Below are 14,163 nucleotides of genomic sequence, written 5' to 3'. Positions count from 1 at the left end.
TGGCACATAGTGAATAAACATGTATCTTTGCATAATTAATTAATGGTATTCACTTGGGGGACCCAATAGAATCATATGTAATTCATTAGCATTGTAAGAAAACTTAGAAGTTAACTAGTATAATACTCATTTTTTAATTCAGGAAATTGAGACTCAAATAACTAACCAATTCATACATCTAATTAAAAGTGACCATGTTTCCTTATAACTAGGTCAGTGTGGAGACTAATTTAGATTGTAATCATGTGGGAGGCAAAGTTCATTTTCTACTGACTTGTTCTATGCCTTATGAGTATTGTTAAATCTGTCCTCAATATGTTGGTGCTCATATATTTGAAGACTATACTGAAGTTGAGAAAATAAACTCAGGTCCAATTCAGAAGTAAACAGGCTCATCAAGGCCACAAATACTAAAACTGTCTTGAGAGTTCTGTGTCTCTAGGGATTGGTGCAATATTTGGCTTATGGCAGGTGGGCTACAGGGCTTCCCAGGTGGCGCTAGTGGAAAAGAATCTGCCTGCCAATGCAGGAGATATAAGAGATGTGGGTTTGATTCCTGGGTTGGGAAGATCCCCTGGAGGAGGGCATGGCAACCCACTTCAGTATTCTTGCCTTGAGAATCCCCATGGACACAAGAGTCTGGTAGGCTACAGTCCATAGGATCACACAGAGTCGGATACAACTGAAGTGACTATCATGCGTGCAGGTGCTCTATAAATAATTGTTGAAAGAATAAAAGGGTAAAATAAAAGAATATAAATTAAAAAGTGCTTTAAAATTTTTAAAGCTCTTATTCCATGGGAGATTGGCCTGTATTTTAGTATTAAAGAGTAGCAGACTATAGCTGTGTGAACCAGTGAACACAAGGGCCTTTGAAGCCCTGAGAGCAATTTAAAGCAGCAAATGGATATCTAAAGTAGCACTTATTGTTCAAGCCAATCCCAAGGGGAGCCTGAACAGCCAAAATATCATGGCAGGGTGGAACACTGTCTAAAAGGTATTATTGGGTGGATCAAATATAGAATATTTTCCAGTTTCATTAATTTGAGTCTGGTCAACTAAACACTCTTAAAAGTGAAACTTATAAGAAAAATAAATGCATAAAACAAAAATCCAAAGTACCAAAACTTATGGGATGCAAACTCACAGATGTAGAGAACAGGCTTATGGTTGCCAAGGAAAAGAGGGTGCAGAGGAGGGAAGGAATGGGAGTCTGGGATTAGCAGAGGTAAACTATTATATATAGAATGGATAAACAATTAGACCCTATTGTATAGCACAGGGAACTTGTTCAATATCCTGTGACAACCATAATGGAAAAGAATATGAAAAATAATATGAAAAAATATAACTGAGTCATTTTGCTGCACAGAAGAAATTAACACATTGTAAGTCAGTTCAGTTCAGTTCAGTTGCTCAGTTGTGGTCTGACTCTTTGCGACCCCATGGACTGCAGCACGCCAAGCTTCCCTGTCCATCGCTAACTCCCAGAGCTTACTCAAACTCAAGTCCATTGAGTCGATGATGCCATCCAACCATCTCATCCTCTGTCATCCCCTTCTCCTCCCGCCTTCAATCTTTCCCAGCATCAGGGTCTTTTCCAATGAGTCAGTTCTTCACATCAGGTGGCCAGAGTATTGGAGTTTCAGCTTCAGCACCAGTCTTCCCAATAAATATTCAGGACAGATTTCCTTTAGGATGGACTGGTTGGATCTCTTTGCAGTCCAAGGGACTCTCAAGAGTCTTCTCCAACACCACAGTTCAAAAGCATCAATTCTTCGGCGCTCAGCTTTCCTTATAGTCCAACTCTCACATCCATACATGACTACTGGAAAAACCACAGCTTTGACTAGATGGACCTTTGTTGGCAAAGTAATGTCTCTGCTTTTTAATATGCTGTCTAGGTTGGTCATAGCTTGTCTTCCAAGGAGCAAGCGTCTTTTAATTTCATGGTTTCAGTCACCATCTGCAGTGATTTTGGAGCCCCCAAAATAAAGTCTTTCACTGTTTTCACCATTTCCCCATCTGTTTGCCAGGAAGTGATGGGACCTGATGCCATGATCTTAGTTTTCTGAATGTTGAGTTTTTAGCCAACTTTTTCACTCTCCACTTTCACTTTCATCAAGAGGCTCTTTGGTTCTTCTTCACTTTCTGCCAGAAGGGTGGTGCCATCTGCATGTCTGAGGTTATGGATATTACTCTCAGAAATCTTGATTCCAGCTTGTGCTTCATCCAGCCTGGCATTTTGCATGATGTACTCTACATATAAGTTCAATAAGCAGAGTGACAATATACAGCCTTGACATATTCCTTTCCCAATTCAGAACCAATCTGTTGTTCCATGTCCAGTTCTAACTGTTGTTTCTTGACCTGCATACAGATTTCTCAAGAGGCAGGTCAGGTGGTCTGGTATTCCTATATCTTTCAGAATTTTCCACAGTTTGTTGTGATCCACACAGTCAAAGGCTTTGGCATAGTCAATAAAGCAGAAGTAGATTTTTTTTCTGGAACTATCTTGCTTTTTCGATGATCCAGTGGATGTTGGCAACTTGATCTCTGGTTCCTCTCCCTTTTCTAAAACCAGCTTGAACATCTGGAAGTTCATGGTTCACGTGCTGTTGAAGCCTGGTTTGGAGAATTTTAAGCACATCCTTGTACTCCGCCGTTTTCCGGGTTAGGCAGCAGCCGCCGTCGCTCCAGTATCAGACCATCGCGCAGTGGGGTCGCCACGTTTCCTCTCGGTCTCTCGGGCGGGGTGGGCAAGGAAGGGGGATGAGAAAGGTGCGCGATGCCCCCGACGCCGGGCTCCTTGCTGGCCGCAGCGGCTCATCTCTCCAGCGGGCTGCCCGCCGGCCGCAGCCACGTCTGGGGCATGTCAGTTCGCCGCAATGTAAATCAACTATATTTTAATAAAAACTTTAAAAAAGTCATTTTCTTCTAATGTCCAAAGTATAGATAAAGTACAGATACACAAAAAAGAGGAAAATAATTCTGTGACGGAAGAGAACTGATAGCATTTTGAAATGAAACTTTCAGATATGTGTATTTATATATATATATTAGCAGAAGGTTAAAATGGGACTCTTCCTGTTCACTTTTGGCTAACGCCCTAAAGGTTGATAAAAATACAATAGGTGCCCTATTTAGGAATACATCCTAAATATTCAAGTTAAGGTGCTATGACATCTATGTAAGGGTAAACAGAGATTATGAAACAGGTTCTGCCAGGGTTGAGCAATCACCCCATCAACCCAAAAAGTAGGAATTGGAGTAGTGAGGGAAAAATTTCATGGAAGGCCTCCCCCAACAGGAAGAGGAGTACATCTCCTCATTCAAAGCCAAGTGAGAGGGCCTTCGGAGACCCACTTAGAGAGCTGGACACGGCCTTCTGGAGTCTGGGGACTTGTCTGCCTTTCGACAAGAGAAGCCCACAGATGAGCGACTGTGGCTGGACCTAAGACAGCAACAACCGCCAGGAGAAGGAAGGACCGAGCTTCCACCTTGGCAAGTGAAGACATGTGAGCTTTGCCAGTGCTGTGTGGATCTGAGCAGGGATCTAGCCTGAGTTTTCTCAAAAGGGGACCACGGGGGGTTCCCTGATAGCCCAGTGGTTAAGACTCCAAACTTCCATTGCAGAGGACACGGGAGATCCCTGTTCAGGGAACTAAGATCCCGCCCACCCGGTGTCTCAGTCAAAAGATGAAAAAGGGACAACTACTTAAGAGGATGCCTGAGTGGGAGGGCAGAGAATCCAAGAGAGGGTTAGTGCAAGGGAGATGGCTGAACTCTCCATGGGTGGAAGGAAGAACTGGAAGCTTCCACCTGGACGAGAGGCTGCATCCTCAACAATGAATCCGGGGAGCCACCTGCAAAGGCATCTGCCAGAGAAAGGGGCTGCAAAGGCGCTTGTGCCACACAGACAGAAATCAATGATGGACCTAGACAGGCGCGCCAGAGGAGACTGCCCTTCCCCCAGTCGCATCCCAAGGCCCCAGGCTTGGAGGGGCCAGAGCTGAAGGGAGGCCAAGGAGCTGTGAGAGGGCAGATGGCAGCATGCAGCCTCTCAGGCATCCAAGCTCACAGCAGGCTGACCTGGAGCAGAAGTTTCCCTTTAAGAGGAAAAGTTCAGAGCAAATTATTGAATTAAAACTGCCCATCTGACTGAAAGGCACCAGAAAAGCTTTGCGACCTGCCTGAGACTTCGTCCACAGGCAGGAAAAGGACAAATCCAGAAAATAGGTTTGAAATAAATGTGGGGGAAAGAAAACAGTTACTTTATTATCACAGTTGTGGCCATCTTAACAACAAAATAATAACACATGAGGAAAGAAATACTTTTAAACAAGTATTGGATCATACTGGGTTCTCATGTAAATTAAATGTTTGATGTTTGGCACATAATAGCATAATTTTGGCACATAATAAAAACTATATAAGTGTTAACTATTATTTTTCTTAATAATAAGAATACTTACATTCTAACCCACTTTAAAAAAAATTTTTTTTTCCAGACCTTAAACTTTTTATTTTGTATTGGGGTATAGCTGATTAACAGTGTTGTGATAGCTTCAGTGAACAGTGAAGGGACTCAGCCATATATATACATGTATCCATTCTCCCCCAAACTCCCCTTGCATCCAGGCTGGCACATAACATTGAGTAGAGTTCCATGTGCTATACTGCCTTTTAAATTTAGTAATGTATTTTCAAGTTAATAAATACAATCATGGCACATTACCAGAATGTTGAGATCCACATTGTCTGTTTTATTCACTTATGTCCTTCTATCTACAATAGTGACTGGCATACAACAGGTAATCAATACACAATTGTTAAATGAATCATTTCAAGTGGCTATAATGTGTTGTATGAAATTCACTATATTTATTCATTGATCTCCTATTATTGGTTAGAAAACATTGGAAACAACCACATCTATCGTCTTTCACAACAATGGACCCAAACTCTAACAAACACCCTTATTTTTGGATCTTTCTCTATATCCTTCATTATTTTCTTGGTTTAAGTTCTTAGAATTGCTGAGTCAAAAGATATGAATGTTTTATTAAAACTTTGAAAATTGTTGCCAAATTGCCCTCTGGAGGGATTCTGAGGCTATGGAAGAATTAGGAATTTCCAACTACAGAGATTATTTTTATTATCTTTGCATATCACTGATATTTCCCAGTTCGAAAAGCTTTGGCATGGCTTCAACCAAGAAGGCTTTCTGCAAGTTTGAAAAATTAAGCTATATTTTGGGAACTTTTTCTAGGACATAGCTGACTGAATGAAGTGGAAGGGAAAACAAAGCAATTCAGCTGTGATGAATAACTCCTCAGCCCAGGAAGTCTCAGAAGAGAACAGATTCCTCTCCAAGCATCATGGAGAAGAATTTTAAATAAAAAATGCAACTAACTATTTTTATTACTATTATTATTTATTTGACTGCCCTGGAGCAGGATCTTTTTAATTGCAGCAAGTGGGATCTAGTTCCCTCACCAGGGATTGAACCAGTTTACCCTGCATTGGTAGCGTGGAGTCTTAGCCACTGGACCACCTGGGAAGTACCCACAACTATTTATTGAGCACCCACAAGGAATGGCATGGTGCTGGCTGCTGTGGACACACAATACCCAGTACATGCCTTTCCACAGCATGGACCACTTCAACACTCTCTGCTCCCCCTAGCCTTCCTTCCCTGCCTTCTCCCCACGACACCCAGAGTATTAGCTTCTCAGGGAAGCACCTTTGTTGGTTTTATCTTGCATCCCTGTCACACAGCAGGAAAAATGAGTAGATGCAGTGCATGTTTGTGAGCCTGAACAGAACTCCCCTAGGAAAATTTAGAGGGGCTGGCCCAAAGTCTGGAAAACACACACATGTGTTTGAATGGCTAATGCCAGATGTGAGAAGCTCAACCATTGTCATCTTGGATTCTCACAGTAGACACTAAGGCAGATTTTGAGTTTTGAACCCCTTTTCAGATCTGTCTGCTGACCCAGATTTGTTCAGTGCCAGGATCTAGTCAGGATAGATCACTGTGATGAAGCATCACATGCTCCCTTGAAGGGAATAGCATACAAATATTGGAGCCCACAGAAGCTTGAGGTCCTGAGCTAAGCAACCCAAAAGACTGCATGCCCTTCTTAGCACCTGTGTCTTGAATCTACATTTGGGGTTTTGGCAGGATCTCTGGACGTTATCAGTGGGTGAAGTAATATGGTAGAGATGACTGGCTGCCTACCCAATGTCCATTCACTCCTGCTTCTTCACTATGGAACTCATTATTATTAGAGACAGCAAAGTACCTACTTACATTTGTAGACCTGCTTTGAGGACAGGGGTAGCTAATGAGGTATAAAGGTAGTTGTTGGGAGAGACTTCTAGAAACACTTCTAAAGGAGCCTTATTCATTTACTACATGATTTTGCTCTTCCTGACTTTCTCCCTTCTTTCTTCATCTTAACTAGATCATAGATACAGTAGCTGGGGCTCCAGCAGCCATTCTGTGACCATGAACTTAAGGATGGAAATCAGTACTAGGAATGTTGGAAAAGAAAAGATAGGAGACTTGGAAAAAATCAGCCCAAGACTGCCTGCTTCCAGATTTGTTTTACCTCAGAGAAAAACAAACCCCTATCTTGTTTAACTATTCTCTCTTGACTCTGTTAGTAGAGGCTAATTGTAATTGCCAGTGGAATGACTTGCTATTGAGCGAAGGGCACAGTACTACCCCTAGGAGCATTTGGGAATTTTTTGGGGGGTGGTTGTATTTTTTTGTTGTTGTCACAATAAATGACACTACTTGTAAATACAATAAAACAGTAGATAAGAGCCATGGGATGGCCTGTTGCAGATGCTCATGTAGATTTAAAATAATAACAACAATGTTTATAATTACCTGTGCCTCAAACTTAACTACATTTTACCCATAAGTAAAATGTATATTTGCATGGTTTCAGAGACACTTAATTTTCCAAGAATGCAGCTGCCACATGAAGCAAAGTAATCTGGTACTTTGGTTTTTGGAAGTTTACTAGGATTTGTTCACAGCACTAACTGTATGCAACATGATACAATTGTATTGATTTACATTTACAGTTGTCCCATTCATGGCGACGGAGAAGGTGATGGCACCCCACTCCAGTACTCTTGCCTGGAAAATCCCGTGGATGGAGGAGCCTGGTAGGCTGCAGTCCATGGGGTCGCTGAGGGTCAGACACGACTGAGCAACTTCCCTTTCACTTTTCACTTTCATGCATTGGAGAAGGAAATGGCAACCCACTCCAGTGTTCTTGCCTGAAGAATCCCAGGAACAGTGGAGCCTGGTGGGCTGCCGTCTATGGGGTCGCACAGAGTCGGACACGACTGAAGCGACTTAGCAGCAGCAGCAGCAGCTTTCATGGTGAATACATGAATAATTACATTTGACTCCTTCATCTTATCTTCTAAGATAGTTGGGCCCAAGCATTTCCATATTGAAATATGTATTACTTTATCAGAAATGGTCTCTGTCTTATTTCTCCTTTGAATCTTTCCAGTCAAGGCAATATGTTGATCTTATTTTTGAGAAGGTAGGGGCTTATGTAGATGGCGGCTTCCCAGGTAGTTCAGTGGTGCAGAATCTGCCTGCCGATGCAGGAGATGAGGGTTTGATCCCTGGAAGAACCCTCGAGGAGATTCCCTGGAGGAGGAAATGGTAACCCACTCCAGTATTCTTGCCAAGAAAATACCATGGACAGAGGAGCCTGCCTCGTGGGCTACAGTTCATGGGGTCGCAAAGAGTCACACACAACTGAGTGACTGAGCCCAGCACTGCACGTATATAGGTAGGTTATATTACCTTATACATGTCATCTCAGGGTCATAGTATTTATTTCATAAAAGGGAGGAAGGCATTGAACTTGACCTTGTGTCCATTGTCCTAACTGATCGGACTAATACACACTCAGCCTTTGTCTGCCTTCTTTGTTTTCATGCTAAGAGGCAGAAAGGCCCGGCCTTAGAGAGCTGAGTGTTTGGGGTTTGTTTGTCAAAGCAAAACGGGAATGATTTTTACATTCATTGGTCACAAGGCTGGCTTTGGGCGTAAGTACAGAAGATGCCTCATGTGCAATGTCATTTGAGAGTTACTTATTTGTGAGAGACTTTAAGTATTAAAGTTTTTTATGGTAATACTTTAAGTATTACCATGCCATTTACCACTGACAACTCTATACATGTTAGTTTGTCAGAGGACACAAAATTAGGACAGAGCTGTCCATTGATAGGGGAGGAGCCAGGGCAAGGCACAGTTCTGGAACTCCAGGGACTCAGAAAGGAAGGAACGGGGAGAGGAAGAAACCGCAGAGGCCATCTGGGGGTAGGAAGAATGCCAGGGGAAGCAGCACGGCCAGGGGCATCGGGGGACTTGCAGCCAGCAGGGCCAGCCCACTGTTCACCCCGGTCACCCCACTGGAGTGACTGAATTAACCACATCTCACACGCCTTAACTGGAGCAGATAATTGACGAGCTGGCTTTGTGGAGAGGAAATATGTTCAGATAAACTTGGCAGAGTGGAACAGGAAGAATGGGACCACCTGATTTCGTCTCGTGCCAAGAGGGAGACACAGAGAGGCGGTGTCTCCTATGCAGCCTGGCCCGGGCAGAGCGAGGTGAGGAGACCCGTGTGTATACTGCAGGACAGTGGGATCTTCTGCACCAGGTGATGCTCAGAAGCTCTGGGACTGGGCTAGGTGGTGAAGCTGCTTTGGGCAAGTAATTTAACCTTTCTGGGTCTGTTTCCTCACCTGTAAAAACAATTGAGGAAAAAAATGTTATGACATCCTTAAAGTCATGTCACTTCATTCCATCTAATCACAACTGTGGCTTGATTGCCTCCTCTGTGGGTAGGGCTATGCCAGGGGCTATGCCTGCTTCTTTGAACCTTATAGGAGTGAAAACGGATATAAAACCAACAAATTTAAGCATTTTTTTCAGGGCAGTGAAAATCTTTACCCTTTCCCCAGACAAATCCTAACCACCTTGCACTTCAGGCTGAGCTATATCTAATCAAAACTTCTGACCCCGCCCTTTGGCCATCTTCTTTCGGGGGTGTCTGGAAGGAGACCTGTTTAGAGATGACATTGCCAGGACGACAGAACCCAAATGCAGGCAAAGGTGTCATCATTTCTGAGGATGGGGTGAGTGATGTTTGCCTGATGACCACCCCATGACTGTCTGGGGCTCTTTTCCAGGTACATTTTGGAATCTTCATTCTTAGAAAACCCTTTGTTTTGAAATGCTCTCAGATCCAGAAAGGAAGTGAGGATCAGTCAGTAATGTCACCAGTGTGAGCTCTGGAATAGCATTTTCTTTTGAAAGATGTATCCTCTTTTGCTTTTGGCCTACGATTGGTTTATGATGACTGTTTCCTGGGGATTTCCAACCTGAATGGAAAGGATCCCAGCCCCCAGCTTGTGCCCACATGGAGAGCAGGGACATCTGTATTTCACTCATGACTTTCTCTGTCCAGCCAGAGGCCGAAAAAGGGCATCCAGAGACTGAGCTTGTGTGACCTTGAGCAAGTCTCTTTACTTCTCGGAGTATCAGTATAGCAACTGAGGCACTTAACAACTTGTGTCCTTAAGGAAATGTTTAGAGCAAGTTATCAAAGAACACTGAATACCCATTTGTCATGAATATTATTATTTTACTTTTGGCTCAAGATTTATTCTTCATGATCTAACAGTTACTTAAGTGAGCATTTTCATTTAATAAAATCACTTGACTTAGAACTGTTCACAAATAATACTACCACTCATTAAAAATGTTGAAATCCTGAAATACATTATTGTTTTCTTATTAAACTTGGTAATCATGCATAACTTAGCCTGAATTATAGGCAGTGTAGTCCTACAAAAGTGGTTAAGTGGGAAACAAATTGACCTTGCTGTAAAAATCTTCAAACATCTCCAAAGAGAAAATGCATCAGAAAGTCTTATGTCATTCCCAAGACTAGCTTGCAACAGATTGATTCATCAGAGGTTCTATAATAACATTTTCCTCACTGGGTTGTGAAGATTCAATGAGAGTATTAAGTTCTTGGTGCCCAATGGGAATCTAACATAGTTAAAGTAACATAGTTATTAATAGTTAATAACATAGTTAATAATAATTAATAATATCATTATTAACATGTTTATGGGCTTCCTAAGTGGCTCAGTGGTGCAGAATCCACCTGCCAAACAGGGGACACAGGTTGGATCCCTGGGTTGGGAAGATCCGCTGGAGTAGGAAATGGCAACCCACTTCAGTATCCTTCCTGGGAGATCCCATAGTCAGAGGAGCCTGGCGGGCTACAGTCCATGGGGGTCACAAAGAGTCAGACATAACTTAGCAACGAAATGACAACAAAAACAACAATATGTTTATTCTCTCAAAAATAGACATACACCTACATTCAGGCATGTGTGCACACAGAAACACACACACGCACACACACATGCACACTCTTCTGGTCCTCTTCGGAGAAACCAACTCTAGTAGAGACAAATGGATACATTCCTCACAGTCTGAGCGTGAAAGGTGGCACCCACTCTTTCCTTCCTGGGGTGCAGGTCATTGTCTGAGAAGAGAAAATACCCCCAAGAGCCTCTGGGAGTCCAGCTCTGAACCCACACTTGCAGGCTAACTACGAAAACAAAGCTTACTAGAATAAAAAACAACGCCCAACTGTCACTGAGAAAGTAATCATTGGTTCTGTGGAGCAGGCAGGCTTTGGGCTGCTGATCCGTCCAGAACAGTCTACAGGTCTGTAGCTGCACATATTGTGGAAGGGGTACATGCCTTGTGGAAGGGATATGCGTGTGCCCTGTGCATGGAGGAGAAGCTATCTGTGGGGTGGGAAGAGATTTGAAGGATGGAAAAGTCAGCTTCCTCCCAGGTAGATGGACCAGATTGCTAATGACGGAGCTTTTACAGTGCTATAAAAACAATGATGCCTTGGGGTGACCCTACACAGCCTTGTTAAGGCGCAACTTTCAGAAGTTTCAGGCCAGTTTGTCTTGTGTTGCTGAGTCAGTCACCGAGTCCTGACCTGTCCTTTCTCCTCCCATCACACACACCTTATCTAAGGTGTGACGTCAGGTGAAAGATGTGGATGTTACAGATAACCCTGGCCACATGAATTTTCAACAGCAAACAAATGGGTAAAGTTATAGTCCCTTGTGTTTTGTCTACACATTCCGTCCTCACCCAATACTCCTGGCCTCTTTTCTCTTCTGGAAACAAGGGCTTGGTCTAAGGAAGGGCTCTGTGTTCTGTCAATTATGTGGTGGAGTGAATCATGGCCAACCCATAGGTATGGACACACACCCAGCTGAGTGTGCAACCTGCCTTGTACGGCCTAAGGAGTACCCATGCAGTCACCCCTTGGATTGACGCTGAGAATTTCCCAACCCTCTCAGAGAGGCATGTGCATTGAAGCTACATTTCTAATATAATAAATTCATTTGTCCTCTGGAAAAGATATCTTTGGCTGGGAGATGAGTGGGGGACTGGGAGGAGGTTTGTAAAGATAAGACTCACGTCAGTTGGCTGATCAGTTCACTTACTGAACAAACAGGTAGGACATGCCCATGGTGCTCTGTGGTCCACGTGCAAGGATGGCTTTGGAGCCGGCGCCAGGCCTTCCCTCCTCTCCCCTCCTCCTCCCTCCTCTCCCCTCCTCCTCCCTCCTCTCCCCTCCCTTCTCTCCCCTCCCCCTCCCTCCTCTCCCCTCCCCCTCCCTCCAGCCTCACCATCACTGTCCAGGTGAGACGCCAGCTCTCTGCTGTGCTGATCAATGCTGCAGCCTCCTAACTGGTCTCACTGCCTCTGGATTCTTTAGTTATTTCTTCTTATTATGAACCTAGGCACATACTTCTCTGCTAAAATCCCATTAGGGGCTCTGCCCTGGCTACAGCCTGAGTCCTGGCTCTCTCTGGTGGGGGGCACCCTTCTGTCCAGCCCTTAACACAGCTTCTGTGCATATAACTGGCTCACTAACCACACCCCTTCCTTTTTTTTTTCCCCCCAAATACAACATGTGCTTACAACATGACTCTCACAGGCTGTTCCCTGTGGGAATGCCTTTCCTCTCATTACCCCCAAACCTTCCACTAAACCTCAGTGCCATCCTGTTTTGCTTTCTTTCTCTCGCACCCCACATCCAGTCAACCAAGGAACCAGGTGGATTTCAATATACCTCCTTCAGAATACACCCACAATCTGTCCAGGACTCACAGTCTCTGCTGTCCTCTCAGCTTGACCTTGGCACTAGCTTCCAATGTGGCCCCTTGCTTTTTCCTTTGCCCTCCCACCCACCCATGATTGCTCTCAATACAGCCAGAGTGACTTTGTTAAGACACAAGTCAGATCATGTCACACTTTTCTCAAAACCCTCCAAAGCAATGGTGGGCTGGAAGAGCTGGTCCCAGCTGGTCGCACCCTCACATGCCTTCTCTACTGTGTTCAGTGGTGTCACATTGGTAGCTGAGAATAAGCCATGGTGGAAGTATTTATACCACAGAAATTGGCTGATGCTGCAAGGAGATCCAACCAGTCCGTCCTAAAGGAGATCAGTCCTGGGTGTTCATTGGAAGGACTGATGCTGAAGCTGAAACTCCAATACTTTGGCCACCTCATGCGAAGAGTTGACTCATTGGAAAAGACCTTGATGCTGGGAGGGATTGGGGGCAGGAGGAGAAGGGGACAACAGAGGATGAGATGGCTGGATGGCATCACCGACTCGATGGACATGAGTTCGAGTGAACTCCAGGAGCTGGTGATGGACAGGGAGGCCTGGCGTGCTGCGATTCATGGGGTCGCAAAGAGTCGGACACAACTGAGCGACTGAACTGAACTGAACTAAAAAAAAAAAAAGCGTTTCTTTTTTTGAGACTCAATTTACCAGCACACCATTGCTCCAATGGTGACCCATTTCTCTCAGAGTAAAAGTCAAACTTGTCACCACTGCCTGCAAGCCCCCCTGGAAACTGATTCCTTCTCCAAGTCCCTCCGCTTTGCTCCAGGCACATGGGCCTCCTCGCCTTCCAGGACACGCTCTCTTCCAGGGACTGGCCCTGCCTGCTCCCAGTGCTTGGAACACTCCCCGCAGAGACCCAGGGGAAGGGTGCCTTATTCCTGCTCTTCTGGAAGTCCTTGCTCAAATCGCGCTTTCTCAGGGAAGCTCACCTGACCCCCTCACCATAAACTCCACCCCCTCCCCAGCTGCCCTGTGTTCCTTCCATTCTAACCTGTAGATACTGATCATGTTCACTAATATTTACACATGCTCTGCGTCTCCCACCACAACGCCGCCTCTACAAGAGTATGGGTTTGGGACCATTTCTTTCCTTGTGCGTTCCAGTGCCCGAAACAGTGTCTGACACACGAGACCCTTAGTAAGCATTTATTGGCTTACTGGCTGACTGAATCTCCAAATGCCCACCTCTTCTGTAAACCTTCCCTAATCTCAGTACTTTCCTCATCTCCATTCACAAAAGGTCTAGATTCTTTTCCTCTGTGTTACTTCAGAGCCTCATTGTATAATACTTGTGGCTTAAAACTCAACATTCAGAAAACTAAGATCATGACTTCTGGTCCCATCACTTCATGGCAAATAGATGGGGAAACAGTGGAAACAGTGACAGACTTTATTTTTGGGGGCTCCAAAATCACTGCAGATGGTGACTGCAACCATGAAATTAAAAGACGCTTGCTCCTTGGAGGAAAAGTTATGACCAACCTAGACAGCATATTAAAAAGCAGAGACAACAAAGGTCCATCTAGTCAAAGCTATGGTTTTTCCAGTAGTCATGTATGGATGTGAGAGTTGGACTATAAAGAAAGCTGAGTGCTAAAGAATTGATGCTTTTGAACTGTGGTGTTGGAGAAGACTCTTGAGAGTCCCTTGGGCTGCAAGGAGATCCAACCAGTCCATCCTAAAGGAAATCAGTCCTGAATATTCATCGGAAGAACTGATGCTGAAGCTGAAACTCCAATACTTTGGCCACCTGATGCAAAGAACTGACTCATTTGAGAGACCCTGATGCTGGGAAAGATTGAAGGCAGGAGGGGAAGGGGACGACAGAGGATGAGATGGTTGGATGGCATCACCGACTCAATGGACATGAGTTTGA

Source organism: Cervus elaphus, chromosome 11 (genome assembly GCF_910594005.1).
Source record: "Cervus elaphus chromosome 11, mCerEla1.1, whole genome shotgun sequence".
In the NCBI taxonomy this organism is placed as follows: Eukaryota; Metazoa; Chordata; class Mammalia; order Artiodactyla; family Cervidae; genus Cervus; species Cervus elaphus.
The sequence above is the reverse complement of the archived record's forward strand: the minus strand, read 5'-3'. Positions refer to the sequence as shown.